Source organism: Perissodus microlepis, chromosome 14, assembly GCF_051167445.1.
Source record: "Perissodus microlepis isolate ML-2025 ecotype Zambia chromosome 14, ASM5116744v1, whole genome shotgun sequence".
NCBI classification, from domain to species: Eukaryota; Metazoa; Chordata; class Actinopteri; order Cichliformes; family Cichlidae; genus Perissodus; species Perissodus microlepis.
In genome coordinates this window covers 31,631,365-31,656,453 of record NC_140474.1, presented here as the reverse complement: position 1 = coordinate 31,656,453, position 25,089 = coordinate 31,631,365, and the positions used below count along the sequence as shown (strand labels likewise).

At 41.1% G+C, this 25,089-nt stretch overlaps 1 long non-coding RNA gene across 2 annotated transcripts in view; it reads right to left on the bottom strand.

Annotated features, from left to right (window-relative positions):
- Positions 1–227: 227 nt before the first annotated feature.
- The window catches only part of LOC146374225 (uncharacterized), a 57,418-nt gene continuing 32,556 nt past the window's right edge, over positions 228–25,089 (bottom strand). The window contains exons 1-2 of one of the 2 annotated variants that reach the window (XR_014802289.1): positions 2,906–3,364; positions 228–397 (exon numbers count right to left, since the gene is read on the bottom strand). This is a non-coding gene — a long non-coding RNA (uncharacterized LOC146374225). Of the gene's footprint in view, positions 398–2,905; positions 3,365–25,089 lie in introns of those variants that run through there. The other variant, XR_014802288.1, reaches the window with a different exon arrangement.

The following is a 25,089-nucleotide window of genomic DNA, read 5'->3' as shown; positions in this document are numbered from 1 at the left end:
TGTATATATTTATCTGTACAGTGAACTTGAGATGACCACCAACACTGACATACACATTCACAGTGTGTATCAGTGTCAATATTTACCAATAAACTTAAACAATGAGTTTTAATCAAAGAATCATGTTGTCATAAAACCTTGAGGCAGAGATATTTGTAAGGAGAAAGGATTTCTTCATGTTTTGAGGAAGTGCTGAAGACTGAAGTGACACAACTTCGACTTTATGAATGACACTGATTGATTTTATTATTTTGATATGATGTTGCATTTATTAATGATGGCTGCTGCTCCTGTCTCTTCCATCAGGTGAAGAATGCTGCTCATGCTCGTCCGGCAGGTCCTGCTACTCCTGTCGCATCTCCAGCCGCTCCTGCTCCTCCTTCAGTTCCTGTTGCTCCTGCAGGGACAGGAAAAACGCGTGGGAGCAGCGCCCTCTCGCTAATGTGCGAAAGGGCGCTGCTCCCACATAAAATCTGGGCGCACAAGATTACCCACTCTGAGCCCTTCCTGCACGCGCGCAAGAGTGCGCAACGCCCACGCCACCACGCAATCCAGTCCACCTCTCAAACACGCAAAAGATTACACCACTCGGAGCTTGTCCTGCAAGATGGCGCCACAACCAGCCACCACTCAATCTGGGCCACCTCTCACAAACCCACTGAGGAACGATCCATAACCTGGTCCGGAAGTGGGGGGGAGGAGGTTCAACGTTCCAGCGTTGAACCTCACACTCCTGCACGTGCGCAAGAGAGTGTCACACTGGACCACCTCTTGCACTCGCAACAAGATTACACCCCTCCAAGCCCCTCCTACACGCGCACAAGAGAGGGCCACACCCAGCCCACCACTCAATCCGGGCCACCTCTCGCACGCGCACCAGATTATGCCCTCTCGCTAATGTGCGAAAGGGCGCTGCTCCCACATAAAATCTGGGCGCACAAGATTACCCACTCTGAGCCCTTCCTGCACGCGCGCAAGAGTGCGCAACGCCCACGCCACCACGCAATCCAGTCCACCTCTCAAACACGCACCAGATTACACCACTCGGAGCTCCTCCTGCACGCACACGAGAGTTGGCCACACCCAGCCACCACTCAATCTGGGCCATCTCTCGCACGTGCACTGAGGAAAGGTCCATAACCTGGTCGGGAGGGGGTATTCAGGAGGTTCAACGCTGGAACATTGAACACTCCAACCTCCTCCTGCACGCATACCAGAGGGCGCCACACCCAGCCACCACTCAATCCGGGCCACCTCTCGCATGCGCACCAGATTACACCACACCGAGCTCCTCCTGCACGTGCGCGAGAGGGGGCCACACCCAGCCACCACTCAATCCGGGCCATCTCTCACACGTGCACTTAGGAAAGGTCCATAACCTGGTCCGGGGGGAGGGATTCAGGAGGTTCAACGTCCTACAGATGAACCTCACACTCTGAGCTACTCCTGCACACCTCTTGCACATGCACAAGATTACGCCACTCGGAGCTCGTCCTGCAAGATGCGCCACAACCAGCCACCACTCAATCTGGGCCACCTCTCACAAACCCACTGAGGAACGATCCATAACCTGGTCCGGAAGTGGGGGGGAGGAGGGTCAACGTTCCAGCGTTGAACCTCACACTCCTGCACGTGCGCAAGAGAGTGTCACACTGGACCACCTCTTGCACTCGCAACAAGATTACACCCCTCCAAGCCCCTCCTACACGCGCACGAGAGGGGGCCACACCCAGCCCACCACTCAATCCGGGCCACCTCTCGCACGCGCACCAGATTATGTCACTCCGAGCTGCTCCTGCACGCGCACAGGATCACACCACACCCACGCCACAAAAACACTCCGGTCCCCTCCACACTGATTCTAGAAAAGTTTAACATTAACATGGACACTGCATGTCCCCTTAACATTTCCACTTTAGCAAATGTCACCTGCTGAGCGGTCCTTACTGCACTCTTCAAAAGGTTTCAATCTATTAATAATATGACAACATTCATTTGAACAAAACACACTTCTAATTAAAATAATCGACCTGATTTATGGCACAAATCTCACTTTTTTTTTTTTAGGAAAGAGAAGCATTAAACTGTCAGTGTGGGTTTTCACTGATGGATGACACAAATTCAAGTGTGCTTTTAATTCTGAAATAAAATTAAAACACACACATACACACACACACATAGTTTCTGTAGCCAAACAACAAAAGATAACAGATCCTAAGATACAAACATTTTCATTCCTCTTAGATTTTAGCAGTTACTCAGAGTCTAGCGGTAGGCAGGAAAATGAACACAAACATGATTTGTGTAAGAACAGGCTGTAAGATAGTACTTGCTTGGTTATATCACACTAAAGAAATTACAAAATGTGAGCACCCATGTACATGTACATGCATGCAGCGAATATCAAATTCTACTCTTTAAAGCAGCGGTCCCCAACCCCCGGGCCTCGGACCGGTACCGGTCCGTGAGTCGTTTGGTACCGGGCCGCGAGAGTTGAGGCTCAGGTGTGAAATGTATAGTTTTCAGGGTTTTTATCGGTTTTCAGCGTTATTTTGTTATCGTTTTTATCGTTTACTTGGTTTTCCTTGGTCTTTTCAGTGTGTTATGAATAAATTTTATTTTTTTCGGTACCGGTACTAGTTTTATTTTGTTGTATTTATCCGCGACACCTTAAAGGCCGGTCCATGAAAATATTGTCGGGCATAAACCGGTCCGTGGCGCAAAAAAGGTTGGGGACCGCTGCTTTAAAGCATTTCACACTATGCAGCAAGAAGGTACCTTAGAAGACCAACACATGTACAGGTCCCTCCACACTGTGTTTAGAAAAGTTTAGCATAAACGTGGACACTGCATGTCCCCTTAATAATTCCCCTTTAGCAAATGTCACTTGTCAAGCGGTCCTTACCTTAAAAAATAATCTTTTTTTCTTTCCTCTCCTCTCTTTTTCTCCTCTGTAATCCAAAGTGCATGTACCAGCTCTGCTAGCATTCTTCAAAATGTGTTTTTTCCATAAATGCTATGACAACATTCATTTGAACAAAAATTCTAAATGCATCTGACGCATTTGCTAAGCTCCACCCCCGGCTACTGTTGAGCAGCAATAATTACCTGGTTTCTATATTTCTCGATGTAGCACAGTGTCTTGTTAATTTATTAGGTTGAGTCGTTTAAAAGAACATGTCACAAACTTGTATTGATTCACAAATACACCACCTAATCATATGTGATAAGTTGGGACTAAATTTAAGTTGTGTAATGGTCAAGCAACTTGATAGCACAGTATAACTATGCGAAATTGGGGGTGCTTCAGCACTACTCTACAATCCGTCCTGCTCTGTAGTAAATTCAGCGACATTTGACCGTCCTGTTGCTCCCATTGAAATGTATACAGCCTATTTAAAATCTAAAACTTTAAATTGTCCGCAGCCTACTGTTGGTTACCACTGTCCTGTTTGAAATGGATACTAACTAGCTAACTGACTGAATGCCCATTGACCTTATAACTGTTGTGTGCGTGTGTGTGTTTGTGTACAGAGAGACAGCCAGGTTCATAATGGATATAAGGACGTTTTTTCAAAAAAAGGAGCCACATTCAGGTAAAAGTGTAAGATCAAATGATCCGTCAATCAAGAATAATGTTGGATCAGTGTTTCAATGTTTATATCTTTTATTAGATGTTCATGTGGTTTGGTTATTTGCCTTTTGGTTGAAAGTACACTGAGAGAGGACATTTTGTTAGTGATCTTAATAGAATTTTTTTCATATTAATGTAATTTTTCATCTAATTGAATACAATCTGTTTGTGTATGATTGTCAGACCAAAGAGGGAGAGAGGAAAGAGGGGAACGTGAGGAGAAAGTACAAGGTCAGGAAGAACCAGGTAAGAAAACAGACAGGGAACAGGGAGAGGCAAAACAGAAACTGTTAAACTGACAAAGACAAATACATACATGTAAATACATACATATATGTCCAACCAGAGCATGGTGGTTGATATTTAAGTGATTGCCTTCTTGTCTTTGGTGTGTAGTGGTACATTTCTCATGACATGCCATCTCTTTCTCATGTATTCACGTCATCCTCTTAAACTAAAGATTTAAGTAAAATTCATATACAGAAAATGTGTGAAAAAACAGTTTATTTTTTGATATATATTGGTTATGCATTGATCAAAAAAATTGTTGATGTGTAATGTTATCACAGGTACCTGCAGCCCAAGTGAGAACATCATTACACACATAATTTTAAATTTTTTGAGTCATTTAAAAAAAATAAAATAGGGTGTTTAAGTAACTGGACTATATGAAATATATGGGGTCATTTTAGGAGAGAGAGAAAAAATATTACCATATGATTTATTTTTTCACAATCGATTTATTAATGAGCCAACTTTATATATCTACTAGCTACTTTCCCTTTTTTCCTCAAAAAAATCTTACATTTACATGATAACTTGTCACTAAAACGGCCAAATAAATGTAAAGTACAATCATTTTCCTTCTGTAATGTGGTGGAGTATAAAGTTGCATGAACTAGGAGGGAGGATAGGGTGAAGGAGAGATGGTTTCCTTCAAGCCAAACCATCCCAGCCATCCAAAAAAAATCAAATAGGCGGCCTGACAGACAATCCTCCAATTTCTTTAGCTCACAGCATGCTACCGGAGGAAGGCAAGGCTAAAATGGAAACTCAGTAACTGACCTTTAATGTAATACGGCGCCGAAGGCTCACCAAAGAAAGGCTCTGGAGCAACGGCCATTGTGCGACTGTGTATGCGTGTGTGAGAAAGTGTGTACGTGTGTGATGAGTTATGACCGGCTCTCATGGCGGCATTTGGAAAGTTGAGAGGCAAAGCCAGGTGGATTAAGACAACTTGCCCCTGTGAGCACGCTGAAAGCGGGTGTGTGTGGGTGTGCATGTAAGAGAACTGAAATGTATAACAGAGGCATAAAAATGCCGCCTTAAACAAAAGAAAACAAAATAAAGAAGGCACTACATTACACGGGCACTACATTAAATGAAACAAAATAAAATGTGACTCAAATAAAAATAAAATAAATGACTCAAATAAAATGTGCACTGAAAACCTAACCAGACAACATAAACAGTGGTTGTGTCGGCTCTGAGTCGGTTGGAAACTCTAAAGTCAAGGATATGTACTTCCCCTGCCTCTTCACCTGTAGGCCATGACCTTTCTGACCTCTAAAACAGGTGTGTCAGTGGGTCGTCACAGAGGCTCTTTCTTAGAAACACCGCTTCAGGCTCAAAAACAACAACAAGAGACGGATGGCGCTGAAGTGGAAAAAAGTCAGAAGAGGAGCGATTGGCCTGAGAACGTTAAAAAAAAAAAAACACAGAGGAGGATTACATTCTCATTAAATATATATTTGAAATACATTTATTTGATTTAAATCAGTGACATTTATTTCCTGTTGGCTGAAACATTAACATCATGGTTTTTAAGCCAGATGTCACAAACTATGAGTGATTCTGACTGAGGACGGGCGTACAAGCTACGAACATGCCAAAAACAACACAGTCTAAAACAGATGTAGGATACATAAAACCTTAGATAGGCTTTTTAGGCTATTTTATTCAAATCAAAAACTTAATGTATTATTGAAGAAAACTTTAAGATATTTAGTCTATATTAGTGTTATTTTTTTGTAAACATCTTTACAATCATATTACTTTTAGGCAACCAGATATGTAGCCCATCTTGGCATTCTCTATTTGCTTTAATTTTTAGAAGCCAGACCCATGTTTTTCTTTATTCTTTTATTTTTGCTGCTATTTAACATAACAGCCTACTAGCCAATTTGCTATATGCAAGAAGCTAGCCAATTTGGTCGCTAACAGGAATATAGCTCAAAACATTTTGTTCAGAATATGTATTTGTGTCTGCCTGCTATAGGGAATTCTTCAGCAAAAAAACAGTTTTGGAAATGTCTAATAAATCATAAATCGAGTGTGTTTATGTTTTCATGTACGTCTAGAAAATAGCAACTACTGGCACTTAGCAACTATAATGCTATTGCGCTAGTTGCTAAGTGCCAGGAGACTACTGAAACAAGTCACGGTGAAAAAAAGATGTACATGCTCTTTAAATTCTAAAGGTGTTATATATTATAACATAAAACAATTGGGTCCATCTCAGGTATTAAAATTTGATAAATGCAGCCTCAAATAAAGTACAAAACGTGACATATTAAACTGTTAAATTGTTAAATAAGTGTTACATAGTTACACAAATAATGGCACAATGTTACTTTTCATGTGTTTTCATGTTTCATCTCTGTTTGTACTTAAATAGTATTTAGCCCTAGTAAGGACTAGAGGATTGACTCTGAGGTAAGGACTGATTTTCATTATGTCCTGATATATAATATCTTAGAATTTTTTTTTTTTTTTACTGTACTTATATCTGTCTGCTAAACTAAACATCACAGTGAACATTTCTTCACTAAATAACAATATTCAAACTGTTAAAGCTGATAAAATGACCTTTAATTTTGATTTTGTAGCTCTCTGTTCCTTAAAAGAGAAAAAGAGTAGCTGTTTTATGCAGTTACTCTGCCCTAAATCATAAAGTTGATTCTGAAAGATTTGCAACCTGTCCTGACCACTGAGCTGGATAGCAGTAGCAGTAACAGTAGTAAAACCCTAGGAAAAATATCAAATGGGAGAAGCAACTGTAAAAATCACATAAACGATTTTACATACAAAACACTGATGCCATAGGAATAAACACTGAATGAAAACAGGCCCGGTAGCAGAATTAGACATGTAATCTATAGTCAAAATCTAATGTAATACAAATGCTCAGTGGAACATTTAATGCCGGCAAACACTATGCAGAAACTGAACTCAGCACTCTCACTGATGGATGAGAAAAAAGGCTTCCTTCACCTTGACTGCAACAACTTTCATGGAGAATGCATAATTTCTATCTATCTATCTATCTATCTGGACAGGATGAAGGATGAGACTCCAGGGCCCATCAAAAATAACAGAGTTTGACAAGTATGAAAAAAAGAAATATTTCTAGAAATGATATCATGTGAATGATAACAGTAATTAGCACCTAAATTACACCTTTTTATCCTGTGCTGTAATCCAGAGATCATACTGTTATTGCATTCCATTACATCAGTTTCTCCCCTTTCAGACGAGACGCATTCTCTGAAAGAAAGAAAGAGAAGCTCCAATCACTGCTTGTCGTCCCCGTCTCCTTTCAGGCAATGAATAGCATTTACTTATTCATCTGTTTATCCGTTTCGAGCGACGCATCAATGCATTCATCAAAGCTACCCTAATCCTGTGTTTTGCTCACATGTGTTTTTGTAAGCGCGAGAGATGTCGGATTGGTAAACATTATTATCCCGGGACGAGGTGTAAAATGACAGCGAGACACAGAAAAAGAGAGAGGCAGATGAGGGAGCTGCTTAGGGGAGATATCATTTGTGTCAGTGGAAGTGAACACCTATCGATTTACATCCAGAGCTCCTCCGCGCCACAATGAGAACTCATGTATAATTCATGCGGGACCTGTGAGAGAGCCATAAATACAGTCGCTCCGCTCGTCAGCATGGCACCCTCTCAGCACTTATGGTCACCCAAACCCCGGCTAGTTAGCAGAGCAAGTCAGGGAGAGTTAGGGATGAAGACGAGAATATGATGATATAATGTTTTTGCTGCTGAGCTGGTTGTACAGTCACACGCTTCCATTGTAACAAACCTATGGATTGGAGGGGGGTGGGGGGGTGTAGTCCTTCATGATTTTTGAGAAAGGCCGACATCTTTTGTTTGGAGTTGTACCCCAGAGTCATAGGGGCCTTCTTCAGCCCCTCCGCTTTGACGACCTGCACGATTTACATCCCTCACTCTGTCGTAAAAACAGTTGCTCGCCTTTCATTCCCTCCACCCTGCCTTTACAATCTGGAGGGGAAAGGGTGGCTGAGTTATGGGTTTTGTTTGGGACAGAAGAAAAATAAAAATGCTATACGGCCCTGCTGTGTCAGAGATGTCAAGGAAGATTGTCTGCTTCACATGTGTGGAGAATTTAAAAGGGGGAGGGGGACGTGTCGTGCACGTAACTCTTGCTGCGGGTGCTGTTGCATCAAATTGTCATTACATCCCGTTAGAAGAATAAATCAACTGAATGCAACACATGCAACAGAGTTGTGATAATATTTGATCACCAGGTTTGCGTGAGATGCAAATGCAAAATACAAAGCTGGAAAAAAGGGCACTAGCACTCTCCTTTTCAATACAGTACACACTTTGTTTGCCTGTGCCGCAGTGGAACCAGTGCTGGCTAATCACCTGATCTCCATTTCTCAAAACAGTGCGTTGCCCTACACTAAATCTCCACACCACCGAGGTCACCACCTCACAATGTCTCGCCATCCATCTCCTCAGGCTTTGCGAGACCCTCATAACCTCCCAGTTTCCTCCCCTGGAGTGCATTTTTTCCCCTCGCAAACACAGAGTAGAACAAACCTTTGTTTCATCTCCTCTCCACCGTAAAGCATCGAACGACTGCTCCGTCCTTGAACGTAAGAGTATTAGGGAGACAGACAAGGTGGGTGGAGGTTGCAGAGGAGGAGGAGAGAAAGTCAGAGAAGGAAAACAAGGAAAAAGAAAGGGCTTTTTCATAATGACAGTCAGCTTAATGAAATAGCAGTTAGGGCTCATATATCTGCCGGCCCCAAGGTTCAGCCATCCCATCCTCCCCTCGGTAAGAGCTGCTCGGCTGAGGCGAGTCCGATTTGAATGAGCAGAGCAGAACAGAGCCGAGCCAGGCTGGTGAGGGTCAAAAGAGGCTGGGGAGGGTCAGGTTGAGCTAATGGGAGCCGAGCCAGGGCTAAGGGAGGGTCAGGGAGGGGCAGAGCCGGCCTTGAGAGCAGAGCAGTCGAGCACATCAATCCACACAGGCAAGACAGGAAGGACGGGACATCAGTCACCAGAGCTGCAAACCGCAGAATGCAGCACACCACATCCAAAGTTACACACACTGAGAAGCTCGAACACGTACACACAGCTGTGCACGCTGACACAAATACTCCATTTGTCTTTCTTGCTTTGTAGCTTCAGATCTCTGCCAGTTTTACTCCCCCTAACACTCAGCTCTTCCAGTAACTGATGCAGTACGGGGTAAAACACACACAGCTTAATTAGCAGCAACCGAAAGCATCAAAGAAGTCACCTGCGGTGCACACTGCACACGTACAAGCTGTAAGCCTGTGTTTTGAGCACCGCTGCAGTGTGACTTCGCAGGGTGATTTGTGGGGCTTTTTGCACGCCACCAGGTGAACGATGCAGCCATTAATGCTCAACAGCACGTGAAACGGGCCTACACGGCTGCCATATTGACATGCATGTGATGAGCTGCAGATGAACTGGGCCAAGGGTATCTGCTACAGTCGGATGAAAAGCCATCCTGCACACAAGGGAGCCTCTATCCACAGAAGAGCACCCTCATTTCTAGGCCAAGAAAGTTGTATGCAAGGAAAACTGAGACGGGAGGAAGCCTTAGCGTGCAAGCGCGAAGCCATTCGGTAATGAGGAGTTAGACAGGATTTTAAATCAATAAAGTGTGTGTTTGTGCAGGACTGGAAGGGCTTAATGTGTGGTTTTAGGCGTAATTAGCTCATGCAACAGCCAGTCAAAACAAATAATGCAGTATATCAGACTGTGCGTTTCTTCTCTTTGGCCTTCAAACCCCTTGGATATAATATATTAAGGTAGAAAACCTCAACCGAGAAAAGACAAGGCTATGCTAGAGCTAACAGTCAACGAGCTCTGAATCATGGTGTGATCATTAATGTAAATTATACAATGGTATAGCTTGAAACAAGCGAAGCAAAGTTTTTTTTCCGTGGCCTTGAATAGAGCTATTTATCAAAAGCATATTGATTTGAAGACAATTTGAAGACAGCAAAAAATAAAAAATAAAACAACAGGAGAAAAGTGAAAGGTCCCTGTCAGGGACGCCAGGAATGCCTGAATCTAAATCAACTCTCTTTAAAACAGCTATTTGTCCTTCATTCTCAACAGCTCACATTCAGAGTCATTCTTTTAGGTTCTCTGAGGGGTCACTAAACAAAAAAGAAACAATTTCTCACTTGGTGTTACTTGGGGTTAAACATACCTTTAACAAAATGCACTTTTAGTCAATACACTGAATTGCATATGTGAAAGCACTGAAAATGTTTTACTGCAAAATGCTTTTCAGATTTACCAGGTCCTCACCAACTATTGAGTCCTGCTTTGGGTTTGTGCCATTTTGTTGCGTAAAGCTTCTAGGTTCCAGCTGGGTATGGTTCTGGTTATTTTCACTTATATGTCATTTATTAAGATATTTCTGCTTTCTGCCTTTATGTTTGTCATGTGTTGTAAGTCGATCTACAATGCCCAGTGGGGAGTAAGAGATCAGGACACAGCATGGCAAATGTGTTGCATGAGCCTGGCATGGTAACAGTCAGTCATGATGAAGTAAACGAAAAATATAGCTTCCAGTCTCAGTCTGGGTTTCTTTTTTTTTTTCAGATTTGGCAGGAACAGGGAGATTGTTGTAGCAAGTCATTCTGACAAAAGCCCTACAACAACATGTGTTTACTTTCAAGATATGGGCGGCCATGACTAATGAGTCATGTCAGCGATGAGCAAGAGTGGAAACAGTGTAAAATTGTTATCGAGTCAGGAAGTCAGGAGACGTAGGAGGCTGGGGTTGTAGGACAGGTCAACAAAACATCAAACTTTCAGTGGGAAACCATTGTTTGCTTCCTTTTTTCTGCAGTTAATGTTGGTTTCCTTTGACCATGGCACCGCCAATAAAGAATTGTCTTGCTCAAGTCTTGATGACTATAATTTTAAGTCAAAATTTAATTTCAGCCACTTTGTTTACACAAGTATACTGGTTATAGCCAGGGTTTATGAGCATGGACATGGATATCCTTCTTGGACTACAAACCAGTATATTATGGCCTTTTAAACAAAGAGCCCTTATCAAGTTTTCTCAACATTCAAGAAGGCTGAGACGTGAGAGGTGAAGGCCTGCTAAATATAATCAATATCAGGATTAAAAATAGGGATAGCAGTCGACATGCAAACACACTCTGAGACCAGTGAGTGATCATGAAAGGCAGGTATTTCTAGGTGCTTTGAACGTCAGCAATTGTTTTACATGAGCCAAGCAGGCATTTTCACCCAAACAATGATCGTTACTCCATATTTTTTTCTTCCCTTTTGCTTAAACAAAACTTGAACCTCAGTGGTTCATTTTTTATACTTAATGAAACACACAGGCAAATGATGTCTGCACATTTCTTTGTTTAATTTGGAGGAGAACCACTCAAATTTGCAGGGGCGGTCATTACTCTAAACGAGCCACACAATAATCTGTCAGCATTTTTTATAGGATTTTTTTTGTAGTGTTGTAGTACTGTAGTTCAGAAAGACTTTGAAGAAACATCTAAATATCTGAGACCAATAAATAAATAAATAAACCTAACACACATGACTTGGCGAGCTACCGCTTACTGAAAGATAAAATGCACTTTGATTATTTGGTTTAAAGGGATCCTTTGGATTTATGCCGCTGCTTTTCTCTCTTTTCTCCGTCTGCCGTGTTTCTTTGCTTCTGTTTATGTGCAGGGGAACGCCAGCAATGAGTTTTCCATTCATTCTCCTGCATAGCAGCCCATTTAATAAACACTGAATTTCAGGCCGGCCTTTTTGCCCCATATGTGAGTTATGAAAATGTAGGAGTGTAATAATATGTAAGTGCGCAATAATAAACACTGAGTACATGTGTGGGTTTACGCTCTGCCGCTGACCCCGAAACCTGAATGTGTGATAAGACGTAATGAATTTCTCTGGCTTGACATAAAACATAGCATTGACTTTGTGTTTACCCTGCAGTGGAATGCCAGATACACAGACCTGCTTCTCTCCCTGAGGCTTTACATATCGGATGACCGCCATCTCACACTGACGCACACACCTATAAGAGTTTTAAATTCATCACATTTTTATTTGTAATTTTTACAACGCTGTTAAAATGAGGACAAGGTGTCTGGGCGTCTGTGTGTGTGTATGCGTACGATGGTGCTTTTGCCTCTGACTTTGGTTCCGACTGTGGAAATATTTCTTTCAACCTCTATCTTTATTGTCTCAAAATCTATTTGTCTGTGAGCCGACCTTCAGAGCTAACTGTATGTACTTTTCCCCCCAGTGCCAGGATTGATAACTGGATTATAGGCTCAATATTAAGTACACAATGGCCGTCTTTGATAAAGGAAACGCAGTCAGAGCAGGAGGCTGGGAGGGGAAACTGCGCTTCGCCGAAACCACTGTGGATTACTAAATAAAAGAGCCATAAAACACAGCCCTTTGGCTCTACCGGAGGAAAGCTTATGCTAACACACAGCGGCAATGATTTTAATATCTGCATTTAGAGCAAGAGACCACACGCTGTAAATTTCCAGTGCACCTAGTGCTGTGAAATACACCTCTCCACTGCTCTCACTCCCTTTTTTAGTCTCGGCCTTGCGCTGCATTTTTTACTCCCAGCACTCTCCTGGTGGGCCTTTCCCTTCCTTTTTCTTTAGACATATGAGAAATATGTAGAATCAGCTACACAGAAACAGATGGTGTTTTTTTTTAAAAATTATTATTAATCATTCTTTTTCTAGTCCTCAGAGCAAAATATGGATTTCTTTAACTCAAAAACATCTAACCCTTTTTTTGTTTTTTAAGGCCTTAAAATTAACTTTTATGTGTTTATATTAATAATATCTGCATGAAAACGGTTGTGTCTTTCTTCTCTTATCAGGAGCAGGTTGAGGAGAGTTTGAGGAGGTTTTTTTCTTCAGAAAATTCTGACAATCCCTCCATATGCCAACTCCAAAGAGCGAAAACAAAAGAAGTGAGAAGGTAAGATGCAAATTTAAAAATTGCCTCAAATATCTTTAATATTTGAACAGCAGTTGTACATGAAGCATGTTTAACTTAAAAAAATGCTTCTAACTTCCAGCTATCAGTTTTTGTTTTGATTGGATCTGAGCACGAGCAGGATCTCTGTTACTGCCCAGAGTCTCCTCTAACACACATTTAGCAGCATTTAGCATTTTAAGGTTCAGACGTGGGCTGTACTCATCTATCCACCATGCTTTAGCCACGTTGTCTCTATGCAGAGTTAACAAAACAATGGTGACGAGCACATTCACGGTTCTACACAAGCCATTTTAGTTAATGGGCCACATGCAGCCCAATATGAGCCAAGGTGGGCCTGACCAGTAAAGTGACCGCATAAAACCCCATCTTTCTTTAGTGTAAAGTAATGTAAAGTTTTTTGCTTTGTTTTAATGAACCAGCCACTTAAAAACTAGATGCCAAGCTGTCCACTTTCAGCAAAATTAATTATTATCTCAGCCCAGAAGGTTGAGTTTTGGTTGGTAGCATTTGTGCATGTCTCATCATTCTGTCTAAAACCCTGACAGCTCAAAAGGTTTTGAATTAATTCTGCTAAATCCTTGTTGGGGTGTACAGTGGGGTCATGTCAACAGTCCATTCAAATTTGGCTCACATCCACCAAGGTTTTTAAGATCAGCTTAACGATTTATTGGCCCCAAATTGACAAAATGCCTTATAACTATGATTCTCATATGTCAACATATATTAAAGAACTGTATAAAGATTTAAAATATCATGTAATGTCATGGTTTAAAAATTATAGTTTTGATTGTTTAGCTCATGTGTGAGCTTGAAATGAATATCCACTATTGCCCATTGACGAGGCATTCACAGGAAATGCAAATCCAAGCGCCATGAGCTGTCCTTTGGACCGTACCAATATCAGACTGCTAAACAAACAAAATGTGTGATTTTAATGGACACCTTTATAATAACTGTCCTGTTTATGGCCATCACATCTTTTCAAACTTTTCAAACTTTTTCTTGCTTATTTCTTTCAATTATATCTGCAACTCTGGACAAAACAAAATTTGTGTATAATGTACAAGCTAATGGTAAAAAAATGTAAGAAAATCCATCGATTTCTGTCAAATTTCAGGCAATACAAACTCATTTCCTTTACTGTGTTTACTATGTCAGCTAAGAAAAACGGAGTGAATCTATTTATTTTTGAACACACAAGCAGAAGAGATTTTATCAAACCTTTGAAATTTTGAGCTTACTTTGAACCCATTCAGGCATCTGGAAAGTCATATCAAACCAACTTCACAAAGTCCAAATATTTTGTTCAAAGTAGTTTTGCATTAGCCTACAATTTTGCAAGAATATGATAAGAAGCGCAATTACAAATGTTAAGAACCGTGCATTTACTTTCTGTCCTTTCTACTCTATCTCTGCATCTGTTCAGTGTTAGTGAGATAAAGATATCAGCATGTAGCTGCTTTATCCTGAAATTCTTAGCTAATGCTGCTTATGCACATAGAAGCATCAGTCAGTAAGCGCTGCAAAAATATTATTCTTTCTTTGTCAGGAGATGTTGGGAGTTAATGACTTCTACATATCTGCACACACACTCCTATGCAAACCTAGCTTTCACCCAAATCACACATATCATTTGTAATCTTAGTGTAATACCTTCTTCTTGTTTTTCTATTTTTCCAAAAATCAAACTCCATCTCTTAACGAAGACCATGGAGTAATACTTGAAGTAATTCCGAAAATAATAACTGTATAAAAACAATTTTTTTAAATTTTTTTTTAAACATGTTAAAACGCTGGAAGGAAACACTATAAAAGAAAATGTTAACCCTAAACTACACTGCAGATTCCAAGCCTAGTCTTTAGTGGTCTGCATTGTGAAATTGTATTTATTTGTTCTATGACTCCAGGAAATGAGTCCAAAATGACATTGCTAGATAAATCTGCATAATCATCATAAAGTATTTTGGGTTTCCAACATCTGAGCTAGATTATGTGACATTTAACTAAAGATTTTATGTATTTACTGTATGAAAATGCTCAAAATTTCATCCATTGTTATAATTTTTTTCCAGTCAGTCTTTTGTAATGCAGTATAATCAGTTAAAACTGACTAAAATGTTATAAAACGGTCTGGAAAAAGGAGTCTGTCCTGCAGATATTGGTCCCTAGGTCATAAGTGCAAGCTGTTAAACATTTTAAAGTCCTCTGTTAACCTCTTCTGTCATGTGTTGAACATGTGCTGGTGTAGTCACAGTTATATGGGGTGGAGCTCAGCACACTGGTGCCCAGAAAATGGAGCTTATCATGATATTTCTATAGTCTAGCCAAATGTGACTAAACCTATCCAAACAGCAGGTGAAAACGAATGTAATCAGTGACTGAAAGTACCCCAGGAGTCAGCCTCTGATGGTTGAAAGAGGGTGTGTTTGTGCCATACATGAGTTTGTGGCTCAGTGCCTCCTTACAGAGGCCATTTCAGAACAGAAATCATCTCTATGTTCACTTTTTCAGAGGACTTGATGGGAAAAAGTTGGTAACAATACACTGTGTACTATTTCCAAGGTCAGAAAATGAATTCTCACATACAGCATAGATCCTAATTTGGGCAAACACTCATGACAGCTTTTATGTGCCTTTAAGTCATGAGACTTGACCATATTATTTATGTTCCATACTTTCTCGCTGCCCATCACATCGCATTCATACACTGAAACACACAAGTCCCCCCTGCACCTCATACACGCAAATACAATGCAATACACCACACCCACACACACACACACACACACACACACACACACACACACACACACACACACACAGTGTGGCTGTCCTCTGGCTATATCTGTCGGTATTGGTTTATAGAGGGAGCCAGGCACCTCATTAGTGGACAGCTGCTGCTGCGTCTCCTTCCATACTTCACATCCTCCATCTCTCCATCCTCTCCCTCTTTACGCTGCCCTCACCCTGAACCTGTCCTGAGGGGGAAGATAGGGAATGAGGGAGGAGGAATGGGATACGGAAGAAAGAGGAGAGGAGTGATATAGCCAGAACTCTTTCTTCATGGTCAGTTCATTTTGTCTGGATCAAAAGAATGAATGTTTTTGTGTGTGTGTGTGTGTTGGTAGGGGAGGATACTCCTTTTTTACTGGTCCATGTGGGTCAAGGTCTGCTGATGATAAAGTGTGTATTCACACTATGCCGATCACATAGTGAATTAGATGAGTCAAAGTGAGACTTATGACAAAGCTGCGATTCCTTCAGACCTGTTAACCCCTTTGTGAGTCGCCTGCTTTTACACACATGCACAAGAGAACCAAAGGAAAAATATATGAAATGTGTAAGATGGCCACAGAGAAAGAAATAAACATGAACTTTCTGATCTGAAACATTATATCAGTCGAGTATCGTGTTTTCAGCAACATCCATCTGACAAAACACTTATCTGTCCCATCTTGCGTATCTTTTTCACCACTGGAATAAATCCAAGCTGTTCTGCTCTGAGAACCTTTCACCAAAATCCTCCCCTGAAGGGGAGCTCCTCTTTCATGTCTAATCGACTTTTACAAGCCTCGTCCCTCATAGGCCGACTTTTACAGTTTCTGCTCCTGATTGGCGGGATGACTGAGTGTGCCGAGTGGCACAGGTGCAAAACATTACTCCCTTAATAAGAGCCAATTACAAACAGGTGTGTCTGTGGCGCAGGCAGGGAAGGTGACTCTCTTTCGGAACGGGGAGGGCGCAGCTTCTGAGGCAGGGGAATCATTACATGACTGAGCACGGCGCTGCTTCGTGAAGCGAAGCGACTCGTTTTAATAAGGGGTGGACGCCAGTTCAATTACAACTGTAACTTCTGCCTTCATGAGACTGTGGTCAGGGGCACGTTTGAGGCGGCCGAGCCCCGGTGAGTCAGTGGTTCTGCTGCACATCAACGCCGTGAATGACGAGTCGGTCCCGATCATTTAAAGAACGATTAGGATTCTTTATCTTTAGTCTTTAGCGTGTTTCAATTCCTGTTTAAAGCTTTAGGGATTCTAAAACCTTTTAATTCATGCATTTTTTTTTTGGCACTCACCACTTATAAAAGTGTCCAGACCATCTGAACTGAGCCTGGCTCCTTTAATTGTCTGGGTCTGAGTGCTACAACTGATATATTAATCAGAGTCTAATCAGAGTCTGTGTCCATAAGAGTAATGGCATGGATTTCCATCTACATCATCTTTGACTATCAGTTGCCTCATAATGATTCCTGCACTGGTTGGCAACATGCTGGCAGCTTCCAGTTGCTAGGGAAAAATGTGCATTACCTGAAAGGTTGGCCAGTGGTTGCTGGACGTTGTTTGCTGTTGCCAGGTGAAATTGGTTGCAAAAATGAGCATTGAATCAAAACCTGTGTCTGATTGGTTTAGTCACTAGCAGACTTGCCACGATTGCCCGTAGTTTGCATAAAAGATGCTGGTTTGTCTGAAAACAGACCAGAATCAGAAAACATTGAGAGCAAAAGCTTTGCCTTATTGTTGCAACCAACGCATCTCAAAATCTTGCAACTTTTGCTTTGAAGGCAAAGGTTTCCGAGGCCTTCACAGTTTTGCAACATCTTACCAAGCAAAGCTGGAAGTGTTTGCAGACAAGCATCTTCTGATGTCCTACACCCTACGATGTCCTATGTCTACTAATTAGCCTATAGGAATGCAGCATCATTTAGAGATTTGGGTTTAACGATCAATGTGCTCATCGTGTTTGAACGTTACCGATTAATTATCCAGTCTGTAAAATGGATTGAGAATGACTATATTAGTCAGCGTAAATCACACAGAATCTAAAACAACAGCATCAGCTTCACTGATAACTTTATTTTGTTATAAAGTTCAACAGTGCTGAATCTGTCAGTGTGTTAAACTGGGACTGCTCCAGGTGATTATAAAGTCTTTTGCAGGATATTCTTGGAGAAATCCTTGCAGCTGGCACAAATGAGCACAGAAAATATAGGCTGCAACTGTTGGTCAGACTGCGGTAAACAAATCTCCTCAACATCTTCAAACTGACTGCTTCATGGTGTTTCATTGTAAATAAAACCGATTTTCTGTGTATATATGAGATGAAGGCTGACATTATAAAATTATTACAGCAATCTTCTACCACTGCTCCCTTATATTAGTCTGACAGCATACAATTAAGACTTGTACAGAACTCGAAATGACAACACATCACATTGATGTCATGACCACATGCCTGAAAGGAAGTTAATGCAATAAGCCTTTGTCCCTGCAGTTAGTTTGACTACTTATACTGTAGCAGAAAAAGCACTAATACCATTAACAATAGCTCAGTTAAGCAACTAATCCAAAGCAATGAAGCTGTAATGGTATTAGTTAGACATAGATTTGAGAGACAATAATACAAAAAAAGTCTTGAATTGAAATATTCATACATTCATTTCCTATTTATCCAGGTCACATGGGCAGCAGTCTAAGCAGGCCTCCCTCTCCCAGGTGCCTCCTGCAGCTCTTTTGGGGGATATTGAGGTTTTCATAATTGCACAATGTCCAGTATCTTCCCTGGGCAGATACAGCACACTGTGCAATACTGAAAACCAGTAGGAAGAAACTATTTAGGCTCTGACCACCATCCCAGGTGATACAGGAGCCTCCTCTTGAAACAAGGCCTGGGCAGGCTCTCACATGGTACCTGAGCTGGCTCCATCAATGGTTTTGGAGAGCTGAAATTCAAAATGTCCCTGCTTTCAAATGTACGTATAAGTTATCCAGCTCAGACTTCAAGCTTCCCTAAATGCTCCACTTTTTCTGCTCTTGAATCTCTTTGATGTTAAAGAGAAAGGAATGCGCTTAAACAGACTATGAGCTTGGCAGCTCTATCTACCTGCCTTTTCCACCACTCTGTGTAGGAGTACTCTGTAAGTGATTCAAGGATGATAAGAATCACTGCTGTAAAAAAAGAGATTTTTCACTTGTAAAGGAAAGTTATATTTTGGGGGCTTTTCTAAGCTAATGTTAAAATCCTGGGCTGTTTTATCTCTAAAGTATATTGTTGAGGAGTCAGAAGAGTAAGCTGTAACATAACAACCCTGAAATATTTGTCCTTTATTGATATTTATGATTTATTGATTGGTAACAGCCACATTTACAAAGTATCTACGCTGCTCTTTATTGTTCTGCTAACTACTGCAAGATGTTTTTACATGTATAAAAGGGTAAGGAGAGACAAGAGAATCACTTACTAATAGCAGAACAACAGTTTTCCTGCTATGATACCATTAAGGTTTTACTTCAGTCAGTATTTTAGCACATTTCCCTCAAGTACACCTATTATATATGCGGTGTGTGTTTTTGTGTGTATGTATACACATATATTTAGAACAGCCCCAATTCTTTGTGGCAACATCATGTAGGCTGTCATGCTTAAATGAAGCCCGGTTGTTACTATTCTCCTCTGTCCTCTCACATGTTTCTGCAATACATTTTGTTGCTGCAAAAGTTCATAATGTCTACTCTATGTTGGATTTTTGGGATCAGATACAATCTGGATAACATAAGATAGGATTTAAATAAAGAAAATACAAATTATATTCAACCAATCAGATGACGGTTTGTTTGAATGAGGGTGGCATTGAGGAATGGGAACTAAAGCAGCTTCTTTCAGAAAATGGATCAACAGCGGATGCATCAAGATCAAATAGAAGACAATTGCTTTTGAACAGTTAAAACTCCAAGAATAAGAATATCGAGCTGTAAACGTTCATAAAGCTTTTTCTAAGCCTCCAATAAGATTTATAATGGCCTTCGCCACAGATTTCTTTTTTTGTAACATTTAAAAATACTGTATCTAATAGCCAAAACAGGTAAAGGGCACTGGGTTCACTCTAAATATTTCAATCCAATATGTTGTTTATACACTTGGTTCCAAATATTCAGTTGCATTGTCTTTGTGTCACGGCCAACTCATTACCAAAAATGATGTTCATGTTACTTTGAGCACTTTCAGCTAGGAACAAGAGATTTACTGCCGAGGTGCGGGGGAATTGTTTATTTCAAACTAAAAGACAAACATGACATAAAATCCAGCCGTAAATTTATTCAACATCATCTGAACAAAAGCAAACACTGAAGTGACCTTTGTTACATTTGGTGTTAAATGGAAATAATCTTTGTTTTGTGAATCAACCAAGTGACGGGAAGTTTAGTAAGTAAAACATCATGGTCTCTAATGGATCGCCAGGATAAGGCGGCAATCGAGACAAGGTGTTTACTGGCACTTTTACAACTTGTAAATATTAAGAGAAGGAAAGACAGACATAATCTGCGTTTTGGCAAAGGAAAGAAAAATCCAATTTGGGTATGTTGCTGGCCGATTTGAATGTCAGGTGAAAATGTAATTCAGCTTATTGAGACATTATCCAGATGTAGCACAAAAGCTGCGTTCTTGCCAGATTTCTCAGGAAGAAACCTCAAGTGTTCCCAGTCAGGCGCAAAAGTTCAGTCAGTAGAGACAGATGAAGGCAATGGTTTCATAGCCACCAAACAGACCAACCACAATGTGGAAGTTCTTTAAGAAAGGGGTAAGTCTCATAAGTCTCATCTATCAGGCTAAGTAATTAGCAGCGCTTTTTGGAGCCAAAGACAACCTTCTTTGTGGAATACAAGCCATATGTTATGTTCTCTCTATATAGAGAAAAGCAACATCATTAACCAAAACTATGGCAATAAACAATAAACAACAATTGATTTTTTCTACATTAAGTACATCATTTAAAGGGAGCCATGCTCTCAGGTTTCTGGAGCCACAGTTGATTCCATTCATCTCAACTGTACACGTTCGCTGTTGGCAACTGATGGTTGCTTAACCAGCCTCATGGATGGGCTGATTTTCCCACCAGACATAAGATTTTATCATAAACAAACATGTGAACAAGGGGATGCTCTGGCTAGCCAAGCAACACATTACCCTACATTTATTTTTGATCATAGTATATGTTTCTCTGTTCCCTAATGCCTCCTAGATGCGTTAATCAACAGCGACATTATGTGTACGTTACGTGTGCGTTGTTTTTTGTAAATGCATTTTGCTAAACAATGTTACTGCTTACCCCATCTTACAAAATGAATAATTAAGACGCTAGTGCCAGCTAAGGCAAAATAAAGCAATGGGAAAAACAAATCTCATTATTTCTATTCAATATAAAACATAAATATTAATTGTCATGACACTAAGGTTTTACAATTACATCAGTTGGAGTTACTGAAGACTCAAATGTATTAATCATGTCAGGATATCATAGAAACAAAACTGTATGTATGTGAAAAACAAAACTAATATTTCAGTAGCTGTTGTAGTGCGTTGTTGTGTTACTCTGCTGTTTTCAGGACATGGTGCAACATAAATACTTTTACGTGACTACTACTCACTAAAATGGAGACAAGGACATGTTATGGTCTTAAAGGTCAAAAGGAACAACAGTAGTAGGTCTGGACTTCTCTAAACCAAAATGAGACGGCAGTGTCAGTGAGAGGAAGAATCAATCCCACAGCCAAGTTTGATTGGCAGGTTTGTATGTAGAGCCAGCCTTTGTCAAAATCAATATGTTTTGTTTTTCTTGAAGAACAGAGTGAAATGCAACAGGGTAAAGAACAAGAGAGAAAATAATTTAGCCACGCAAATAATCTTAAGGAGCACTTCATTGGAAATGCTGTGCTGATCCTGGGTAGGGCCTCTATTTGCTCCCAAACATCCTCAGTTCTTGGATTCCACATGATGTTGGACACTCTCCTTTGAGATGCTCCCTCTCTCTAGATTCATCAGCTACACGCCCATTCTGCAAATCTCCGGTATCCCATAAGGTCTACTCTTGGCATGACATGTGGTGATGGAAAACAGAAATAATAAGATGGTATATCATAGCAACGAACGAGATGCATGCAGTCAACAACAATACTCTGCACTGGATGCGCGTGCTGTTCTTTTTACACATTTCTGAGTAACTGGTGAGTTAGTCTTTTTGTGAAAATCCCAGGAGGCTCAAACTGACCCATCTGACACCAGCAAAAATTATCACTGTCGTCGTCCCTCCTCCTGCCGCTGCTGCCACATGTGGCTGGCTGATGGAATAACTGTATGAATAACCAATGTAGGCATGACTGATGAACTGCTTGGTCAGTGTAAGCTAGACCTGACTTAAGAAGCTGTTCTCTCTCTTTCGCTCTTTTTTTTGAGAGGGCATTCATGATTCGATTAATATAAATGTTTTTCAACTTAATATAGAGCACTATTTACCATCCTTTTCCATTGAAAGAACTCTGATAATGTGACCATTACTTAATTAGTTTGAGAATTTATTGTGTAGCTGATGCTAATTTGTTTTCAGTCTCTCGGTTGAAGCTCGCTTGGATTCAAACAAACGGCAGCGTGATTCATTTGCTGACTGAGGCCTGCGGCTGAGTGAAGCATAAGCAGTTTTACAAGACTGATTAATTTTAATTCCCTCACCCTGATCCGACTGGCTTTTAACTCGGGTTTTACAGCAGATCCTTACAATAGTGAATGATGTGAAAATGAAAGCTGCCGAGGAGTGTGCAAGCCTGTGTGTGTGTGTATGCTGCTGTTTGAAAGGCCAGTGGAGGACTAAAGGCTTTACACAGAGTCCAAGCCTGAAACTTGTGTAAACAGAGCAGCGGCCACAATGACTCCCCTGCCAAACGCTGGATTTCTCATCAACCTCAACTAAACCACGCACAAACACACAAATACACAGCGACAGCGAGACAAAGTGAGAAAGCAATGCAAACATGGCTGTAAACTTATGAAAAAAAAATACAGGCACACTAAAAGATAAACACAAAAAAGAAGTGCACACGATGTGAAACAGACACACACATACACATGAGCTAGCAAACTGACCTCGAGGTTCACATCCCATTGCATTACAACAGTGTGAGATGTAGCAGGAGCCAAGAAAATCACAGTCAGCCTGGATCCAAACTAAACATGAAACCACATTTGCCTCTGACCTTCTGGAGAGCCGTTCGACAAAAACAACAACAGCACATAAATATATACAGATCCAAAATGTCAAAAGGATCCAATCCATCCTCCATTTTCCACATATTGATTCAGACAAAATATACCACGAATGCCGCAACCTTAACAGGGGAGAGCAGGTTGGATCGAGAGGTGGAGGGATTTCCCACGTGTGAAGAAGAGAAATACGAGGTTGGAGTGAGGGAGGCAGAGAAAAGGAGGATGAGGAAAAGGGAGCTGTTTGTGGGATATCCATCCAGAAAAGTTCCTGGGACAGAATTGTGGAGTTGGAGGGTGGCCGTTTTCCATCTTGACATCCATCCAACTGCATGGTGTAAAAGATCAGAGAGAAATGCAAGGTTGAAGGCCCGGAGGCAAAGACTCGGGAGTTTCCGGAGTACGTGTGGCCAATGTTTGGCTTTTCCCTCCGGGCCTGACATTTGGGAACAGTGAAGCTGTTTCGAGGTGGGGGTGACAATATTTTATTATCTGAGGTTCACAAGGCATGTGAACACTTTTGGCATGGGAATAGTAAAACAATAGCTGTTGAACTTGCTCCTAAATGATAAAAATGATGAATGATAACTTGGGTCATTTCACAGTCATAATGACACATCACTCCATGTTGCTATCACAGATGTATGTGCTTTCTAGACTCAGTCTTCTAGAGCTTTAGTGTTCCCTTTGTTGATGATTGGGAATTAGATGTCTCAATATTTTGATGCAAGAGTAAGTGCTAAGTTATCTTAGCTTAGTTAGCAAACGCAGACACACGTGCTATGTAGCAGACCAATACAATACAAGATCTTTGCACACCAACACTGCAGCACAAATGTCTTAGACCGGCTGGACCACACAGCACGTCATGCTAGTTGTAAGATAGTTCCATTAAAAAATGCTCCAAAAGGTACCAACAGCACCAACACAGATGAGAGGCCCAGTTCAGTGAACTGGAATAAGCACGGGCCTAGCTGGTCACAGCACCCAGAGTGGGATGAGTTATTTTTTTCAAAAAAGGTCCACTCTGACATTGTTATGAAGGGGAAAGACCAACCATAAACTATCAATACTGTTCTATCAGGCTGTTAACATGGTTTTTAATCTTGTTTAACTGGGAATTTTAAAATGGGAGTATACTGGGACTGACTCATTTGTGGAGCCGGCCTCAAGTGGTAATTAGAGAAACTTCAGCTATGGTTTCACTTAAAGATACGACTGTGGGATTGCACCAGTGATAGAGAGCTTGCACCTCTCATCTACAGATTCAGAAGGTAATCAGTAAAGCAGACTGGTATAAGAGGGGAGGAGTTAGGTCTGGAGAGCTGGTAAGAGGGGTTGAGGCTGATGTAATGCTGAGATTCTTCCTGCTCTTCTTCTGATCTCCTGATGTTGGTGAGGTTATGCTACAAAGTCTCTGGCAAGATTATAACCAGGTGATCACAGGGTTCTGGGTTGGCCACCGGACAGTGTTGTGTTAATGTGTTAGCTTTGCTGCTTCAGGAAAGCAAAGTCATCATTTAACTACTTTCAGTAACAAGTAGTTTATTTAAGCCTCTGAGGTCTGACGCTGGCATTTTGGACAGGACTTTGGGGACTCAATAATTGCAGGCTTCTAAACCTCCTCTGACATTAACATCAGCACAGAAAGTGTGTGCTGGGAGCTTCATAGCATGGGCTTCCATCAGCAAGCAGCTCCTGCTGGTTTAACCAGTAGGTGGCCCAATACTACTTTCCATAATTTGTAATTTTAAAGCAGGGGTGGGGAACGCCAGGTCTCAAGGGCCGGTGTCCTGAAGGTTTTAGGTATTACCCTGGGTCAACACACCTGAATCAAATGATTAGTTGATTACCAGGCCTCTGGAGAACTTCAAGACTTGTTGAGGAGGTAATTTAGCCATTTGAATCAGCTGTGTTGGATCAAGGACACATCTAAAACCTGCCGGACACTGGCCCTTGAGGCCCGGAGTTCACTGTTTTAAGGCATGGCCTCACTTAAAAATTGGAAAATGTGGAAATGCGTTCAAGATATACAACCTCTGTTTTGTGGACATGGCATGTCACAATTATACATAAGTGACAATATGAAAGCACTCTCTCTT